General features: G+C 40.4%; 1 protein-coding gene and 1 long non-coding RNA gene across 6 annotated transcripts in view; one reads left to right on the forward strand and one right to left on the reverse strand.

Moving 5' to 3' along the window:
* Nucleotides 1-914: 914 nt before the first annotated feature.
* LOC107308877 lies at nucleotides 915-14,906 on the reverse strand. Of its 2 annotated transcripts, XR_004306374.1 has the most exons (4): nucleotides 13,365-14,906; nucleotides 12,004-12,102; nucleotides 5,861-6,027; nucleotides 915-3,848 (listed from the first exon to the last, which is right to left on the reverse strand). It is a non-coding gene; the product is annotated as an uncharacterized LOC107308877 (long non-coding RNA). The 2 variants fall into 2 exon arrangements; XR_001552967.2 differs by having other exon boundaries at nucleotides 12,004-14,906.
* A 1,142-nt stretch (nucleotides 14,907-16,048) lies between these two features.
* ZMYND11 (zinc finger MYND-type containing 11) overlaps nucleotides 16,049-20,416 on the forward strand; it is a 99,503-nt gene continuing 95,135 nt past the window's right edge. For all 4 annotated transcript variants that reach the window (XM_015853065.2, XM_015853064.2, XM_015853067.2 and 1 more), the window contains exon 1: nucleotides 16,049-16,279. The gene's annotated coding sequence lies outside the window, so the exon portion shown is untranslated. The remainder of the gene's footprint in view (nucleotides 16,280-20,416) is intronic.

Here is a 20,416-nt window from a genome sequence, read left to right on the forward strand (position 1 = left end):
ATTGAGCTGTTATGATTTACACTTTCTGAGGATCTGGCCCTATTATAAGAGGATTCACTATTTTAATTTCATTCCTAATCCTAATATCCAACAGACTTTCAATGCCAGCTGAGCCTTTCTTCAAAGAAATAATGAGCTTCCTCTGAAAAGTTACTCATAAGACTAAAATTATAAATAACAAATGCAGTATGACTCTATTTTCTCTACATGCATAGCTGTCTCTTATGAGACAACATATAAATATATCCAGCTCCTGACCTTTTTAATGTTAAATGCCTTACAAATTTATACATGTAACCTGCTAAAAAAAGACAGCTTTAAAATCCTTAGGAATATGTAGACTAAGACTTGAAAGAAAGCCTTGGATTTTGTATTTCCTTATATTTGAAAAATTAACTCCTTTGAGCATAAGTCAAGCAGAGTGCAGTTCAGAGTGCTGCACAAGCAGAACAGCTGACAAATCTCAAATGAAAAATAATCAAGAATCTGGTTTTGTTCCTATTCAGCTCAGTAAGATTTGTATCGTTTATTTAAAGGAGAACCAAAGGAGAACCAAAGCAGTTTTTAAACTGAGCAACTTCTGAATTATTTTATAACTCCTTTTTTTTTTTTTTTTTTTTTTTTAAACTGCACAGTTAGAAGGGTATTCCAGTTAGCAAATGTTCCTTTTGTGACACTCTGAAGGGATTTAACATTCAGAGGATTCCCAAGTTTAGCAAATAAATTCTCAAGGCACCATTATTTGAAGTCACTGGAAAGAAAAGGCCATCTAATCTACCAGGAAAACACTGACTGTACACATCTTGATATAGAAACATAGCCTCATAGAATGGTTTAGATTGGAAATGATCTGTAAGATCATCACGTTTACACCCCCCTTCTGCAGGCAGGGACACCTCCCTCTAGACCAGGTTGCTCACAGCCCCATCCAGCCTGGCCTTGATCAGAGGCTAAGCAAAAACTGATAGCTACCAAACATTCTTTGAAACAAAAGCACTTTATATGCTGACCATAACAAAGCTGCTGTGATTGTCCAGGTATTGCACTTTCTCAGGAAGAAAGATGTCACATTTTTGTGCTCTGTTTCCATCAACATTCTGTTTTATTGCTCTTCCATTGTGTTTTCAGTTCTATAAACATAAGTATGTCAGAGTGAGATGAGAAAAACATTACATACAGGACTCAGCTGAATTGCAGGAGTGTAGCTGAATGCACACTGTTTCATGCCAAAAATTCATATAGGATGTGCCTAAGGGCTTATGATTAATAAAAGCTTCTCAAAAGTGCAATGCTGAAACAGCTTCACTGAAAAACTGGTTGTAATTCCTCTAAGCTAAGCAAAGTCAGATATCATATATACATACAATCTGTAATTTTCCAATAAAATCTGTTCTTACCTTTCAATATTTTTTGAGGTCTGGACAGTCAAACATGTAAAGAACAGTAGGGATAGATGTGTCTTCTCAGAAGCTGTTACTACTTGCAAGCTCAACAAAGTGCCCACAGGATACTCATTCCAGATTCCTATCTCTGTAGGACAATGGGAATGGTACTGTTTGCAGTTGGAACAGAATGAATGATCAAAGGTGACACAGAAAGGTGAAACACGTATATGCCTGTATGCAATCACAATTCAATATGACAGTATGCCTGTTAAAATTATTTGGATTGCATGTGATGAGGTTGGTATTTTGCCACTCCTGGTGATAATCAACTAATGCTCTTAATCCTTCGTTTGTGATTAATCTCTTGTTGAAGGATGGGGTTTGCTAAGGAAAACAGTGTTCTGAATTTCAAGGTACAAATGTATGTAAAAACATTAAGCACTCAGCAGCTCTTCTTTCTGCAGGTAGGAAGCTGTGTCTCTGAATATCCAGATAGATCTATGAGTGATCACTGAAACTACAAATACATCTTATATGCCGATACAAAGTGTCAGAGGAGTAGAGGTTTATTCAAACACACAAGCAGTTTGTTGCACAGTGGAGCTGTTTCCTGTGGCTTTTTGTAAAAATATTGTTCCAGTTTGTCTAATGAAGGGTTCTGCAGATGCTCCTCTACCCATCCTGCCATGTACTTTCACACAACTTGTAACGTTTTCCCACTCTTTGCCTCTCTTACACGCACAAAGCATGATCATATCTAGTTTACTTACGGAAAAAAAAGGCAAAACTAAAAGTTAGGATTCAGTTTTTTGTAATGATACATAAGAGTAAAGGAGGAAAACAGTACCCAAAAAACACTTGGAAAGGAAAGGACTGTATAAAAACATAATGAAATGATAAGAAGAGTTTGAATACAGTTCATCAAAATCCAAAACTGAAGTTGCTAAACAACTATTTCTATGCACATATTGAATCTTTTCTCCCTGCCTTTTCTATCTCTAACCCTGAAGACAACCAAGGAAGATCTTCAGGGAAGAACAGTATATTCTATACATCCTCATAGAATTTATCGTAATGTGGGCCTAATCCCTTTATGGCTTTGGAGAGATAAAATAACACATAACTCTTAGCTGTAGTAAAGTGTCAGTGTAGTAAAGTGAGCCGAAGCCAAAGAAAAGCCAAGAATATTTACAGAGACTGCTCTGAATAGAAATCGACAAGTTTCTTGGAGTCCTACTTGCTAGTGCGTGCCAAAGTTTCATGTTCCTGCTTGTTTATAATTTGCTTAACACAAAATAACTCCCATTATTTTTTTTTTCCATAAACTTCTGAAATGGTGTGTCTCCCCTGAGCACAAAAAAGCCTGCTTTTATGGACCCAACTACTAAGGTAAAGAAATGAAATGCCAGAGAGACTTTGTTCTGACTGTAACATTTGTCTAAGCACAAAGGTAGCAGAAGATTACTGAAATTCATTGTTACTTCTCTACAAATCTGTTACGCTATTAAAATAACTGTTTCAACTACTTGACTATGCAGGGAGTAGGTTAAAGCAGATTTTAGGTTCCTTCTGTCATAAGCAGCCTTTCACAATACTTTTTTTTTTCAGAGGAAAATACACATGATTCTTCCAAAAGATGTCAGTTTAACAGATTGTGAAAGTAGTTCTTATCATATATCCCCATCCTGCAAATTCTTAGCAAAACATGTTGGCAACTCAAGAGTTATAAACAAAAACGCAGACATTTATTGAAAAGCACATAATCAAAATAAACCATATTTATAAATGTCTGGCTGTGCAGAAGAATTGATTGCCAACATATACGCTTTAGGCCTGGGTTCGTTATCGGATGTTTATCTCAAAGTGGAAAACACTGTGTGTGAATCATTTATCTGTTTTTGTACTCTGCTTCTCTTATTTCTTAAAGTCTTCTAAATAACAAAAGACCAAAATAAAACACACACACACAAAAAAAAACCAACCCCATGACTTTGGAGTATATTAATATGCCCATTGTTGGGCATATGGACGCCTAAATAATTAAACAATCCTCATCTGCAAATAAATCAATCAAATAAATCTTCATTCTCCCTCCAAACAATGGAATACAAACAAATTCTCACACTGCAACATGGGGGCTCTCAAAAATGTGGTTTTCCACTCAGACAACAGTGGGCTGCAGGAGAAGGAAACCTCTGCTGAGAGGGTTTAAATTCTTTCTTAAGAGGTGTAATGCTGTTCCAGCAAAGCAAACAGAAGTGAGTGCCATGCTGGAACACAAGATGGGCATCCGTCTTTCCCATCTACGGCTTCAGATGATTCTGAGTGAGTCTAAGCCACGCTGGGAAATTCAGTAAGTGCTTTCACGTTCTTAGCATCACTGCTGTTTTACACAGGCTGACCTTGATAACTTCACTCCTATCTGCGCTGTCAACTGCTGAGCTGGTATGACATTTTCAGCATCTGGAAGAAACAGAAGAAAACCGTGTCACATTTTCAAGACGGAGTAAAATAATTCTGCTGTCACTGTTAGTAGCTTGCAGGATAAATAGTCGATAGACCAGAGAAGAAATTTCAGATAGTCTTTAACTTCCATTAAGAGGAAAAAAGGAAAAGGAATCTGATAAAACTATACCACCATCCCCACAAGAGATCAGAAACACATTTCAAACCGCACAGTGAATGGATTTTTATACCTCATTTTCATAACTGCAGTTTTCCTTGGCAGGAAAAACACATACTTCTCAAAGATGCTCATGCAATTAAGGTGCAGCTAGTTTTTTTAGCAGTAAGTGATATGTTCATAGGTAGCAAACTCGTATATCCTCATGTGCAGATGTCAGAATCCATATCAAGATTTGATTTCCTTCTCATTTACATTTAGATATGCCTACTAAAGTGGATGGAGTACATATTCAGCAGTGTCTCAGACTGCTTTAAAACTTTACTTGCTGTTCCCACCTTTGATATATATTGACTCTGAAGTCCTTCTCTATTATAAAGCTTTCGTAACTGCAAAATGAGTATCTCCTTCCTCATCTTCTCCTAAAGTCTCCCTTCATCCCCTTGTATTGTATTACAGCTTTTGTACATGTATTGTTGCTGAAAGCTGATCTTATTATTATTATTATTAAAGAATGCTTTCAGAAGGTTTGCACATAGTCCTTGGTTAGCGAATTAGTCCCAGACTAAACAGCTGCACAAGTGGAGGAGCCAACAAGCTGGTTGTCACCACGGAGATCAGAGAAGTCACCGGTGTCTGTTCCTTATCGCAAATACTTTTAAGGAGGGTGCTACAGACTCCACTTGCTAACAGATTTGAGCTGCATGGTGAATTATAATAACACAATCTCTAGTACTGCCTTTGGCTGAGATAATTACTTTTCATGGTAGCTTGTACAGCACCATGTTTTGGATTTGTGATGCAAAATAGCACTGATAACATTGGGATGTTTTAGTTGTTACTGAAGAGTGCCAAGGACTTCAGTTATAGAGCCCAAGGACTTCTCTGTTTCTCACACTGCTCTGCCAGTGAGGAGCTGGGGGTGCACACAAATCTGGATGGGAACAGAACAAGGACAGCTGACCATAAATAACGAGGAGATATCCCACACCATGGGACACTGTGACCAGCAATAAAACCGGGGAGGAAAAATGGTGGAAGGGTGCGACATTTGGAGTGATAGTATTTGTCTTCCCAAGTAACCGCTACACACAATGGACCCTGTTTTTCTGGAAATGGCTAAACATCTGTTGCTGATGGGAAGAAGTCAATGCATTCCTTGTATTGCTTTGCCTATAGGTGCAGTTTTGCTTTACCTACTAAGTTGTCTTTATCTCAGCCCAGGAGTTTTCTCACTTTCTACCTTTCTTTCCCATCCTATTGGTGGTAGCTCTGTAGGGCTCAGCTGGGGTTAACCCACAGCATCTAAAAACAACAAAACTACTAATTGTAATAGAAAAGTATGCAACCATTTACAGACAGCATAATAAGGTCAGGTTTCTATTTTCAGTGTCCCACTAGAACATGCAGTTGTCTCAAATGCAGACCCAGTGATGGCTATTCATACTTCTGAGCCAGTTAGGAGAATATCTCAGGCTGAATGCACTCACTAGGAACACCCCAGGCTTTAAGGTCCATTGCTATGGCAGCGAGTCCTATCTGTACTTTTTCTCCAAGATGCTCCTTCCTAGTTTGCTTTTAGCTGTTCTTGCATGAAAGACTTGTGATTTTCTTCCTGTCAAATTCATGCAAAGATGCTTGGAGAATCATATTTACGTGCAATGAAGTAGAAAGCAATGGTTTGAAAGCAATCACCAGATTACCGTGGCAAGATGTGCTCTATCTTTGCCTGTGAGGCACGTATTTTACATTTTTCAAAACATACAGTGCTTGGTGCAAAGGCTTAGATCACCCCAACATTCTGGTAATTTGCAAAATATTAGAAATAAATCTTAGAAAACAAAATACTGACCCCCACTGCAGGCAAATGTTTTTAATGTTTGAAGCTGTTGATACTCTCAAGGCAACAACATCATAACATGGATCCCTCCTGAGCTATGTCCACCCAGCTGGGAAGGTTTGAGCCTCCACTGCCCTCCTGCTTCCCTTGAGGTCCTCTTTAAGTTCATCTGCATCATCCTGTAGCAGACAGAAAATAATTAGTATGTATTATGTCCAAAAGTGGGCATTTGAATGTTTTCTTCTTCAAAACTCAGTCTCCTGTTCTCATACCGCATGGGTTAAGTGATGTATATGCCTTGTGTTCTCCACTGTGAGAGTCGGAGGACTCTCTCCATACAGTTTCACTGGAACCAGATAGGGTTTCTATCATAGCACAGAGTGGTTTATTGCTTCTCACATCCATTCAATCATTTACAAAAGCTTCTGAAGGTAAGAAGTAGGCCTCAGCTCATTTACAACTCAGAAATTCAGCAAACTTTGGAACGTAAGAGAACTGCAATGATTTATTGAGTTTGCAAGAAGGAAAGAAAGGACTTTCCTGTTCTGACATGCTAAATCACTTCTGTGAAATATTAAAAATGGGCTCCTATTTCTCTTTTGCATGCCTGCCTACAAAAACAACCTGCAGAACTATGACAGGATTTTTCTAGGTTTCAATGCAAACAGAAGAAATGGAGCAGATTTCTGAAGGCCTCACTCAAGCTACATTTTCTTAACTTCAAAGAGGCTTCAAAGTCCCTCTGAATTCAGTGCTGTAGAGTGCAGTGTCACAGAGGGTCCAACAGTACAAATGCAATGGGAATAGGAAAGCATAAGGAATCATATGTGATTCATTCTTTTGACTGTCAGTCACTCTTAAAAATGTTGGCATTGCAGGGACTCTAACTGTATTTTGCAAAAAGCTTTAAAAATGATAAACTTTTAGAAATGGTACTCATCAGAGAATAGAAAACACTTTAAAAACTCATTGTGATTTGAGTTTGCTTGGTCCCTCTCTGCACATACATCCTGCTTAGTAATTTGACATCTCAGTTAATGGCCAAAAAGTTTTATGTGATTCCTGAAACTTAAATTGTTATACCTCTGTTTAGACATCTAAGAAGCACAGTCTCCTTGTACATAAATGACTTGTGGATATATACTTGCAGAGCAATATCTGTCCCTTTTTTTTCCATTGCCCCTATCTTGAATTTCAGTAATATGAAGACATCTTGTGCCTTCTAACTGAATATTAAGACTATGTCAAAAACATTGTTTTCCAAAAACATGCTATGGAATAGAAGACTGATAATATTTCTACGTGCAGAAATAGTCAGCATGATCTCTCTTCTGTTTTTAAACTAAAAATTCACAAATATGCCCCTGTAAGCCACGTGCATGCTGAACTGTAATCTTTCAGTGTGCATTGAGTGTCTTATACAGCTCCAATATGGCAAACACTAGCACAGTTTCACTATCTCCTCTCTATTTCATAGGACCACAGGAAGAACTCCATTTAATTGTGGCCTCAGTGTTTAAAATCCATTATTTGTTGCATGAGATGTGTTATACCTGCTTCCTTTCCAGAACAGTTCTCAAGAAAAGTGTAATCAAATCTACTTAGATATTTTTAATATCCAACAGAGACAAAAAATGCAGGTGACAGCTGTTGCTATTAATACAGAAACTATTATTTATTGTCCATTTTTTTCCCTATTGTATTCTTCTAAAATACAGGATATAAAGAGTGAAGGGTTTTATTAGCTTTTCTCACTTACAAAGCTTATTTTTATACATTTAACATCTTCACTGTTAATGAAGGAAGGCTGTATAAGCATGGTTAAATAAATATTCAAATATTATCATGCCTGCCAAGTTAAACATGTCTTGACAAGCTAAAAAAAGCTGTTTTAGAAGTAGTTGCTACTACTTCATTCAAATCAGCTTCTCATTGCTTGCTAGACTTGTAGTTGCTTTGTAGTTTGCTCACGTTAGCTGTAACAAGGTAATGGTTACAGGAAATCTGCTTGATTTCAGGGTTCTTAATTTATTCTGAATTAAGAATGTGTAGAATCACTTAAAATTGAGCTCACAATAAATCAGAACATGCAGCTAGTATAAATAAAAAACCATGTATATACTGATAAACCAAGTGCTAAGGTCCAGGCACAGGCACTAGCACACAGTCACCAATTCTGTTAAATAATTAACATAGTTCCTGAAGAAAAAACGAAAGGCCAAAGAGGCCTCTGTGTCAGTACAATCCAAACACTATTTCCAATGGGCTATTCAGATGACAACATCATATTTTGAAGGTGACAGAGTTCAGCCACCTGAATGTAAGCCATGCTGTGTCAGCTGGTTTCAGGCTAGGATCATTTTATTTTCTAATATTGAAACACAGTTGTTGGTATGATCAAAATACTAACCCAAACTAACTACTCCTTTTGCCTTAGACACAACAGATTGTCGTAGCCTTTCAGCAGTATCTATGTAAACTATCTAAAACTTAATCAATGGCTTAACTGTGTTTCTGTAGACTTACTGCTTCAAGTACAGTAAATAGATTTTATTTCTAATTCAGCCTTCAACTTCATACTCCTCTTCTGAGATGGTGGAAGGAATCAGGAGATGGGAATGACTCAAAAGAAAAAATATTTGGAATTCCAATGATTTGGAAATCCTGTTTGGTCCAGAATAAAGCTTTATAAGTTCTGATTGGAAGGGTACTGAATTCAATGGGAGCCTTTCCAGAGACTTCACTGGGCTTTGTATGCTCTACCTGGGCTATGCTCCTCTGTTCACAGTTTTGCATACAATTGTTTAAAAGCTTGAATGAGAGATGCAAGTATTTTATTCACTTGAAACCTAATCGTTTCAAGTTACAAGCATGAAAGAGTGTTTGCAAGATTGGTGGCTATAGCCTGTTCTTTTAGAAAGATACCAAATCTTCATTCATCCACATTTGCTGAGGGAAATATTAAATAACTGTGATAGTCCAAGGAGAACAGAGGGTTGGATTCAGTGATCTCATGAGGTCCCTTCCAACCCCTGCAATTCCATGATTCTGTGAAACATATATATTCGACTCAGTACTCTTATTTTGAGCCACAGTCTGCATATTCCTGAACTACATGAAGTGCAAGAAAAAAATAAAAGAAACACATTTAACTTACACATCAGCAGAATTTCTTAGATCTCTAGAGACTTATGGGAGGAAGAAGGAGTACCTGGTATTTGTGCCAATGTCTTTATGCTGTGCTAAAACCCTCAAACACATTATTTCCTATGTGAATGTAATAGTAACTGTCATCTAAAAGTTGTCATCTATGTCATTCACATAAACAACTGAAATGAAAAGAATTTTGGCCTACAGACAAGAACCATAATATGGAAAGGATAAATCTGTCTTTTTATGTTAACAGATAAACAAAATTATCAGTAGTGCAGCAGTACAGAGAAGCTAAAAGACAGGAAATACAGGAAATAAAATAGGTGAGTTTATTTCTCAGTGTGAAAAACTCAGTAAATTCAGGTACAGAACACAAAATGAATGATCAAGATTGCCAAATGACATACATATAATACAGCGCATCAAAATCTGATTTTTTTTTTAAATACCTGTTTTCATGATAGGGAAAATTCAAAGGAACTTCTAAAACTCATCAATTTGAGATATTCAAGGTTCCTGTTTCAATGGTAACAGTTCTTTAGTCACCCTGCTAATAGCTAGCTATGATTTTTGAATAGTATGCCTGGTTAACGTAGGAGATATGCCAAAAAACACATTATTGTTAATAGAATGTTAATAAATTCCTCTTTTTATAAGAAATTGTTTAAGTCACCTCATCGCCATCTGCTGAATGTAGGGCAACTACTGTGAGATATAGAAAAATATATATTACCTATTGCTTATAAATTGCACTTATTACATACCCTGCATTACATATAAGATGAAACAAACTATGATCTATTTCTACCAGTGCTCTTCTCAGATGCCATCTTTTCAAAATGCCTCAGTTTTAGTTCCACTTTCATTGCCTGTCAGAACGTTCTCTTTCAGTTCTGCCAGTGATAGAAGGTTGTTAGTAACAGGAAAATTAAACTTGAATATTACAATTGGCTTTGAGCAGGTGATGCTAGATTAGAATGAATTTATTTTATCCAGTGGATTATCTTAAGCTCTGAATAACAGAAGATGCTTTCAAATAAGGAGCAGAACCACAGAATGGCAGATGCAGGGTTTTTTGTTTTTTGTGTTTTTGTTCCTTCGTTAGCTTTCATCTTGACCATAATGGCTCAAAACTGACACAAATGTTGCTATTAATTATGGCTATCCTGTACAGCCAATCAGCGATATATCTATGAGGTTTATTCAAGCTGCAGATGACATCAGGATACATCAAAGCTGCATGCACATCAAGATGGCTTCATGCCAGGCCAGCTTCAGTCTGCTAGGGATCTTTAGCTCAGGAAACATGTTTGATTTGAGATTCTGTTCCAGAATCAATTTTGCCTCTTTCGCGTAGCATCACAATTGGTGTAATAAACTATGAAAGACTGGAGCTAATGCCACACAAAACACTGCTCCTGGAAATTGGAGCTTGGGAAAAAGCTGTACAGAGCCACAGCTGGATAGCTCTGCATATCATCAGTCTGGGTCCAGCAAGGCTTATTAGCTTCAGTTCAGTACTAGTGATAACCTATTATCTCTTTCAGAAACATTTGGATGTCTCCGCTCCGTACATGAAATAATTCTGTTTACAGGGAAGGCTTGTTAGTCCCAGCGAAGTGCCACATGAAAGCATGAACCAGCTTGGGTCCAGCTCTGAGTCGACTAACAAGCCAACTTTGAACACAGAAGGCTTTGAAGCACAGGGTAGGGACAAAGTAACTCTGCAATAATTAGCTCAAAGCCACTGCTGGACCAAACCCAATCAAGTCTGGCTTGTCATGAACTCACTCAGTGCGAAGGCACTTGGAAGTCTCTGAATGCCCCTAATGCGTGCTGTGATAGCTCCTTTACCCATGCTTTTCCACTGTCTGGGAATGAGAAATCCCATTTACACAGAATATAATCTTTTCCTATTATTAGTTATGCTGGCATTTAATGTGATGCATAATGTAATTAAAATTTCCCTGCAATTGTGATATTCATAATGTCTCTTTGCATAAAAACTCTAATTTATAATTATTTTCAGTAACAAAATATACCGTTTATTTCCTCATACAAACAGCTGTTTTTTTTTTTCCTGGCAAATGTTGTATCTCCAGTCATTGCATCCTCATAAAAAATAACAATAGACCCCATTTGACTCCTTTTCAATCCAACAACAAATCTGAATTCTGTGTACTTGTATTGCAAAGAAATAAATCATTTTAGATATGACACTAAGACTAGACAGACCTGTGTGAGAGGAATTCAGCATGCCATGTGGAGGTATACATTAATGATTTTTTTCATCTCTCATTTTACAGCACTTGCTCCTGAATCTAAATTACAATAGCCAGATGACACAAAATATGAAGCTGGCACAATCTCACAATGTTGTTTTGAACTAGTGAAAAAAATATTGAGCTAAGTTTCCTTTGGCAGACTGTATGCTGAATCAGGCATACAGTTTTCATGAAACATAATGCTGGCATAAACACGTGTCGTGTCATATGTCATAAACATATGGCAGTTTACTCACAGGTAAACTTTTAAGGATAAACCCCTACTCCCTGCTGCACATGGAAATCTAAGGAGAGAACACAGCGAAGAAAAAAAGCACGTTTTATCTCCATCTGCATCCATCCTTGGCAGTCTTTTCTGAGTTATCATCAGCTATAATACCCATAAAATGCTCATACCAACAAAAGACCAGACACAGAGGGTCCGGCCAAAGGTCCAGCACTCCTCAGTGTCTTGTCATCAACAAATACCCTCAGTTCTGACTCCCCCAGAATTATTATTATTATTATTTTTTGCCTGTACTTTCCCTCCCATTTTTAATTTACATTCTTCCCACCAAGTCACAGAATCCCTTATCAAGTTCCTCTGAGAGTTGAGTCTAGCTAGCACTGGTTTGCCAGACTGCATGAGCAAAGCCAGAAGGAAGCTGAAAAGGGAGGATCCTGTCTGCTGTAGGTGCCACTTTATCCCTCAACATACCCTATTCTGCCAAGACACACCTTGGGGTAGCATGCATTCCTTCCTTGGACAGCTTCAGCAAAAGCAGATGTTGAGGTTCCTCAGCCCTGTGCCACAGCCAGCTATTTTCTTTTTGATGCCTGGGGAAGAAAAGGAACAGCACAAGTTTCTCCTTATAAGACTCCCATCCTCTGATCTCAGCTTGGTGGATTTCCGTATTCTGTTTTTATTACCGTTTTGTTCCCTTCCCCTCAACTTCCTAAATTAAGTACATTGCTGAGATTTTTCCCAGAAAGAAAACCATGTTGCTAAGCTTTGTTCTGATGAAAAATTCACATCAGTTCGTTGCATTAATACTTTTCCGATCACAACACAGAAGAGTCGCCTCTCAGGAAATACATTAAAGTTGTTTTTCTTTCAGCATGGCTGGGAGCTGAGCACACACTGAAGTGTGTCGGCACCAACCCCTCCTACAAAGCCAGATACAGACTTGAGCTCCTAAGTGGGTAGGTTTGGATCAGTGAGATGGATGGTGGAAAGTCCCAGTGGAAAAGGCTGGACTCATTCATTAGCCTAGCAAAGGCAGTACCAAGTGCAGCATTCAAATGATGCTTTCCTTGTCCTGAGTCCGGTATCTGGAACCATCCATACTCGTATATGTTGTACTTCTGAACCAAGAGCATGGCAAAACAGCATGGTAAGAATAAAAGAGTGCATATGTGACAGCATTAACTAGTGCTGGAATTCAGAGCAATACAGTCTCCTGGGAAGGAGTAGTATTATTTAAAAGGAAAGAGTAGGCAGCAGAAGTTTCCTCATGTCCAGGAGGTGTAGTGGGCAAACAGGGCACTGTGGGGACACAGTGCCAGCCAGACCTGCATGGTGTTTATGCCTGCTAGTGTCCCAGCCTCCAGCTGCTTTCAGCTTGGGGACTTCCCACATCGAGTGGCTTGTTTAGATCCAACCTGCAATGGATCACGTTTCCTCGAACCTGTTCAAACACACCTTTAACTCAAGGCAGCAAATTACATTCTTGGTCTGGATGCTACGCATTCTGGCAACAGAGTGCTCCTTCTTTAAACAGCTTCTCCTGCCCTCCAAACTGCTTCCATGTGAAACATGGATAACAACATATTTTATTATAGACTTGGCGAGCACAGCAAGACTGGCAAAAGCTTAAAGCACACGTGCAGCCTGATGCACTTCTATTGTATGCACTTTCTGTCCAAAACGAAGCAACTTTATCGTGTTTGCTTTCTAACACTGCATTTGTGGTGCATTTTCTTCTTCCACAACCAAGTAAGAAAACAGATGTCTGGAACCCTTACAATTACATCATGAGCTGCTGGGTTTTGATCAGTAAGCTCATTCGCAAACTGAACGACTTCAGCCTGAGACGTACTCATCTTGCTGCAGACACCCAGCTCCACGTTTGTTCGTGTTTCCAGGGACCTTCAAGGCCGAAGACGGAGGAAATGCCTGAATTTTCCCCCGGCCCCTCCTCGCCTCTCGCCTGCCTTGGCAGCCAATCCTCGGCCTGGGGAGGGGGGGCTGGAGACAGCCCCAACCCAGCGTTTGTTTTAACAAACATTTCTCACTGCCTATGAGGAAACATGCTGCTGCCCAGCGCTCGGGGAGGGTGGGATTTCCTTCCTATTGTCTGCCTGGCTCAGCCCGCACTGCTTCAGAGCAGAGTTCTGCATTAACTGTTTCGAGCTCTAGGTTCTTTTTCCTGTTCGAAACTTAATGGCCAAAAGAGGTCTGTAAAGCACGTATATTAGAGATCAAACAAAATGCTGGTAAATTCAAGAACTGACTGGCTAATACAGCTTCAGATCTGTATCTTAATAAGCATTAAAAAAGTGTTTTCCAACTTTTTCCTATTTTATTTTTCCCCCAAAATCAGAACAACTGAAAAATGCATTATTTTCTCCTTCCACGCATATTTGGAAGGTGATATAATGCAGGTGGTTGCCCAGGGGACCTCATGAGGCTATCAAAACACTAAAAACAAGACCCATGAACACTCGTATGTAAACTGTTGGCTTGTTTTTCTACACTTGATTTAATTCACTGCCCATCAGCTCAGGCAAGGTAAAGCAGTTATGGCTGTAGACACTCCCTAAATGTTTGCTTTAGAATACCTTGTTCTTTCCAAAATCAAATATTTGTATCCTGAAACAAATATTTGGAGTTGGTCCAAACCAGCCTTTATAAACATGTTAAGTACAACAAATTGTTGGCAAGGAGTAGATTCCGGGTAAAAACTGTAAGCTAAGACACACCATAAAGATTCAGTTCTGCATGTGCTTCTGCATTTGTGAAGCCACGGCCTAAATATCTATTTGACAGTTCTCTATGGGTCTTGAGAGATAAAGGGCTGAAACCTTTTTATACTGAAGATAGCTGAACTTCTGCCTTAAGTAAATATTTACATAGGTAAGGCAAAGGCACTGTGTCAGAGTAATAAATCTCACTGAAGAACCGGTATGGAAGTGGAGCTTTGTTTTGAATTTATGCCAAAGAATCCCCCATGCCAACCCAGTGGTACTGGGTATCTGGATGTTCTAGCTGAAGAATTAAAGGCAGCTATGTTTGCTGCTAGCTACACTGCTTTCCTGTTTGCTTCTGGGTGCAAAAAAAATGGTATGCCTTAAACACACCCACTTGCACAAACCTGTTAGCTTGAATGAATAGTTGAAACAGTAGAAACGATAAGGACCCAAACGTCTTTACTTATAGAAATACAGCTTAGATGCAACTTGTACAGAGGTTTCAAAGGAACCTAAGGGAACCAAGCCACCAATATCCCATGGAAATTTGGCATATATTTCAATCCAGTGTCTTTTTTCTTTAAATTACATGTCTGAACAAATTCAGAGCCAAGCATCACAACTAAATGTTTAACGCAAGGTAGCCTTTCTGTAATTGTACCCTTCTTGCTTAAACAACAACAACACAAAAGAGCCTGTAAATTTCATTTGTTATTTGTTATTAAAAACAATATGATGAAGTTAATAAACTACATTATCACTGTTCGGTAGCTGCCCAACCCCTCAGGTAGCTTTGAAAGCTGATTACCAGCACTTTTATTCCTATCTATTTATTTTAGATAAAGTAAAATGTTCCTTCATGTTTAAATACACAATAGGAGTAAAGCTTTATCACTGCTGCGCAACAAACTCTTATTTGCACTTTAGTTCTGAAAAGAAGAGCTCTATGTATCAGTCTCAAAGAAGTGTGGTTTGAGACACCACTAAAAATCTCATTTACTAAACACACTGGAGAAACTTTAACTGCTCAGCATGTCAATTGTGTTAAACCTTTGACTGCATGGGCAGAATGGATGCATCTTTTTAATGCTTAGCAGCCAAAAACTACTGTAATGATGCTAATGACTTCTCATGTAAGTGCAATTATTTGCATGCCTAAATTTTCACAGAATGAAACTTACAGTTAAAAATATATAAAATCTATAAAATATGCCACATTGCAGATCAAGATTCATTAATTACAAAATATGTTATTTTCAATTACTTGATTATTTAAATGCTTCAGAAACTTTATTAGTTTGTGGGTTTTTTTTTCTTTTTTCTTTTCTTTTCTTTTTTTTTTTTTTGTCATGTATAAAAATATTTAACAAATAGTTTATTTAAAAACAGGATAAAATGTCTGTGTTCTCATGCTACAACCATATATATATATTTATGCCTATGTAATTGTATATTTCATAGTACTATAGAACTCCTAATCCTGCAGTGAAAGATCCACAGCTTTGAACATACAGCCAGCCAGTTCTGGGAGAGAACAATGACTCTGTGTGGTTTAGTTTCTGTTGCTCGAGATGAATATTCACTTTTGAAAATGTTTTCCATTATTTCTCCAAGCTGGACTTCACAATAAGAGGAACTGGCATGTAGCAGAATCGGGTAACTGGTACATATTTCCCCTGCATTAAGAGAGGATCCAGAACTAACAGCGTGATAGAATACATTTATAATAAATAGTTAAAGATCTGTTTCACGTGTATAAAAAAAAAATAATAAAAGAAACAAACAGCAACTCCAGTAGACACCACTAGAGTTCTCCTTCTCCCAAATATCCCTAGCACCATCCTAAACCCTGTTTACCCCAGAAACCTGAACTGTGGACAGACAGAAGAGGAGAGCGAGAGAGAAAATTCAGACACAATAAAACTCTGAGGGGAAAAATATGTGGAAGGAGGAGGCAGCAGCGGCCTGGGGAAGGGATTGAAAAGTTTCCCCTGGCTTAACTTCGCCCCCCCTGCAGCAGCAGAAGCAGCGGCAGCAGCACAAGGTGAGAGAGACTTTTAAGTCTGGGAAGGAGGGGTGTGTGTGTGTGTGTGTGTGTGTGTGTGCGGGAGGGGGGGTGTTGAATTTACAGCCCCGTGGATATTTCTGTGTCTGCCTCCCTGGCTTTGGGGTGCTCGTGGCACTGCGTCTCATGCTGGGTGGATTTTTTTTTTTAATATGATGGAGGATTATAAACATGGCGCCTTAAAAAAACTACAAAATCATGTACACACTGTTCCAAGGAGATGGGGGAGAGGGGACAGGGGAAGGGCTGGGCACGAGGGGAGGGGGCAATCCTGCCCCGTGGGGGAGCATATGGGGAGGGGGGAGCAATTATACTTAATAATAAAATGTGTGGGGCCGCGGGGGGTGGGGGGATGGAAGGCGGGATTATATATATGTATGTATGTATATATATAATATTTTTCGGAGTGGGAAGGATTATCGCAACCCGCTTGGAAATCGAGGAGGAGAAGGGGACGGCGGCAGAGCGCGTGTGATTATTAACGGCGATTATTTTTGTCCCTACACCTTTTCCCCGCTCGTATTTCGGCCGCCAAAAGCCGGCGGTTTCCCCGAGTTGCAGCCCGCCCGGATCGGGCCGTGCAGAGCCGGGAGCCGATGGGTGGGGAGAGGGACACATCGAAACGCTCCGCGAGGGGCCTGCAGGGCGCGGAGGAGCCGGGGACTCGCGTGAGAGGCGAGACCGAGCGGGGTGTGGCGCAGCCCGGCCTCGGCCCCGCCGCCCCTCGGCTCCGCTCCCCCACGCGTGGCTCCCGCTCGGTTCGCCGCGCTCCCCTCCTTTCTCCTTTTCTCTCACTTCTACCCCACAACCCCCGCATTTCCTCGCTGAGGTGGGGGATGCCTATTCGGAGGACGGGTCTCGGCCCGAGTAATGGCAGCTGCTCGACAGCGCCGAGAGAGACGGCGGCTCCTCGCAGGCCGGGAGCGGGACCGCGACTCCCCTTCCCCGCGGGGGTGGGGAGGAGAAAGGGACGAGAAAGGGGGCGAACTCGGAGCCCCGGCCCTTATGCCTCCGGGCGGCTGCGGGAGGGCTGAACCGCCCCCGCGGAGAGAACGGCCGTGGAGCCGAAGGGACAGGCGGGGGCTCGGCCGTACAATCCGCACCGCCCGGCCTCCAGCGCAGCCCCGAGGCCGCAAATCCGCCCCGGGGTAGAGACGAGCGGCCCGTTTCTGCGCTCCCCCTTTCCCCTTCCCCCCTCCCCCGTCTCTTGTGATGGCCGTGCGGAGCCTTCGCGCTCCCTCCAGAAATAGTTCGCCCGGCGTGATAGGGCCCCGCGGGCCTCGGCGGTCGGGCTTAAGGAAAAAGCCTAGACTTGCTTTTGGCGGCATTTTTAGTGGTTTTTGTTGTTTGTTAGGCACACACCCCCGTTCCCCTAAGCCTTGTCTCTGCGTAACTCCTTTCTGTTCACTTTCTGAGGCGTTGTCCTCCATCCCCAGCCGCGGGGATTGTCCAGAGGCCTATTCATAGCCTTTCTTTTATGAGGAATAGATGAAAGCATGTGTGAGGGGGGTTTCCCATAGCAGGGATGATCAGGAGCTTTACTGATCTTCCCAGTGTGCCATAAAAAAGTCCTCCTGTAAAATATTAAGGAGTTGGAAAACTTTGTGCCTCTGTTTTGGTCCTGTCCTGAAAGCAGCAAGTTCAATTTGGGATTATATTTTGTTTGTTTGTTTGCACAAGTGGCAAGTGCAGGTGCTGCAGCAAGGGGTGACTTAAGGAGAGGAAAAGGGATTAAGAAAAAAACTCTTTAATTTGGCACTGGTTGGTTTTATGATTGCATAATTCGGTAGGTAATGTCCTTGAATTGTCTACCACAATGTCTGTACCACAGGAGTATTACTATTTGCTGTGAAGAAGTTCTATATGATCTTGCTGCAGTGAAGAGGACAGAAGGTAGAAAATGCTTTCTTGTCTCAGTGATGCTTTGTTTTCTTTTCTTTTCTTGCACTTCTGTTGCAATTCATGGTAGGAAATTGCTGAATTGACCTGGGGTGAGCACTGGGACAGGTGTTGGGGTTAGAGTGGGAGTGGAAGTGCCGGCTTGTGGTTCAGATTGTAGTCCTTTGGGCTGTTAAGGCCTCATCCTTCAGTGGGAAGGACCTGGCATCTTTCCACACATTTTTCTTTCTTCCATTTTTTTTTCCTCTTCTAAATCTTACCAACGTTGAGCACATGCTACAGAACGCCTTTAGGGAAGTCAGCTACTTGCTGACTGCTGTTTGATACAAAAGTGAAAGTACCCTCAAAATAATTCCCCGTGTGGATTGTTGGTTACCGCCAGCTTTTTCATGCCTAAACAAACATTCTCTGTCCTGCAGATATGCAGTGGGGGGGCAGGATGGGGTAGGTAGTACTGCGGAGAGCACTTCATCCTTCTGATTGTGAGTTTAGATATACAAATGGAGTAAAAGGTTACTGTAAAAAGGTTACTGTATCAATGGCTGTTTGTTGGCTGTGCTGTGGTTTGTGCGGTCGTGGAGAGGCACCTGCAATGTGGTGTCAGAGGCAGCACCCAAGGACAGAGGGAGTCTTCTGGAACACTTCTTTACCTGAAGAAAAATGACTTCTTGTGAGCTGAATTGCATGATGGAAATTAACTCATGATAAACTCAGCTGTAACTGGAGTTCTGAGTGTGCAGGTACTGGGTGAGAGCATTTAATCTTCAGCGGTGTGCTAAGTTTGCCTTGGCCCTTTATATAGTGTGCCAAAGGAGTATTTCTCAACTTTTTTAGGAAAAATAGGATGCTGCTGAAGCAACATGAATTTCCTGTCTGTGATCACTGTGCCCACAGTGTGTGTAAGTGCCAGGCTGTTTGCTGTAGTATGGTGCTGTGTCCATTGTGTTGGAGGCACTGGGAGATCTGCATGCAGTCAGTGTTCAGGTGCCCACCTGCACCTATAGCAGAGCAGAGGATATTTTGGGGGAGACTTGAGACTTTGATAGGGAAAGAGCCTGGATCATCTTTTCAGCCTAACATCATATCAAGTGCAAGTGAAATAGTGAAAGGTTGTGAAGTGTGTTCAGCATTTTCCCCTTGCTGACAGTACAGCCTATTGGTTGCTATTCATGACGTGGTGGTCCTGGAAGAGAAGAAGAGGAGGTGTGTGGACAGCAGATACATCTTTGAAGTCACATTGAAGTGGCTCAGACTCCATCTAGGTTGTTTGGAATTGCATCATGGGATCCTCTGAACTGTGTTAGCTACCACTTCTGAATTAGGATGAAATACTTCAGCAAGATAAAAGACAATATTTGAAGATATTTTCTTAACCGTATGTCTCCAGCTCTCCATGTAAACATCTGCATTGTTAGTCTGTTAGAAAAATGGCTTGTTTCACACAGTTTGAAAATCGGGGAGAATTTTGGAATAAGAACTACATTAGAATTGGCTGTCTGTCTTCCATCAGATGAGTTTACGAATCTTTTTCAACCAGCTTTCAATGTTTGCTGCCCTCCACAATGCTACAGAGCATTCAGTTCTGGAAGTTTTTAAGAGCTTCAGACAGTGAATCCCTTCAGGATAAAAGATCTGAAAGAGGAACAAGAGTTTCTTGTAGCAGATGGCTTAAGGAAACTTCTGATTTGCTTCTTACATTGATTGAAGTGTTTTTATCTAGCTTCAGAGTGGCATACATGTCAGTAAAAGGGCTTTTATCCACATTGTAGGTTGTTGTAAATACTAAGTAGAACTATTAAATATATATATATCCAAAGAATGTGTGGCTCACATACCAGTGATAAACGTGGCTCATAAAATGCTGAGCTGTTCAAAATCATTGGCCATATGTGTAAAAGACTTCTTTTTTTTTAAGTAAGTTTCAGGATGTGGTGAACACTCCCATGGTACTTGGAGCGTGGTGCCCTTGGTAGTTGGGCAATGCAACATATGTCATCTTTTATATAGCTCATGTATTTTAGTCTGTCAGAGTTGGTTGCGCTAAGTGTTGTGAACAAAGATTGTTCTTGTCAGCTTTTAGATGATTTTTGATCAGTTGAATGTAAATTTAGCTCATAATTGGGTTATTGTTCTAAGGTTTAATCTGCCAGTTGGGAGAGTACAGCCTGCAAAATAGGTAGTTTATACGATGAGGTAATGATTCGATTTAGCAGAAAT

This window comes from Coturnix japonica, chromosome 2 (genome assembly GCF_001577835.2).
Source record: "Coturnix japonica isolate 7356 chromosome 2, Coturnix japonica 2.1, whole genome shotgun sequence".
Classification (NCBI taxonomy): Eukaryota; Metazoa; Chordata; class Aves; order Galliformes; family Phasianidae; genus Coturnix; species Coturnix japonica.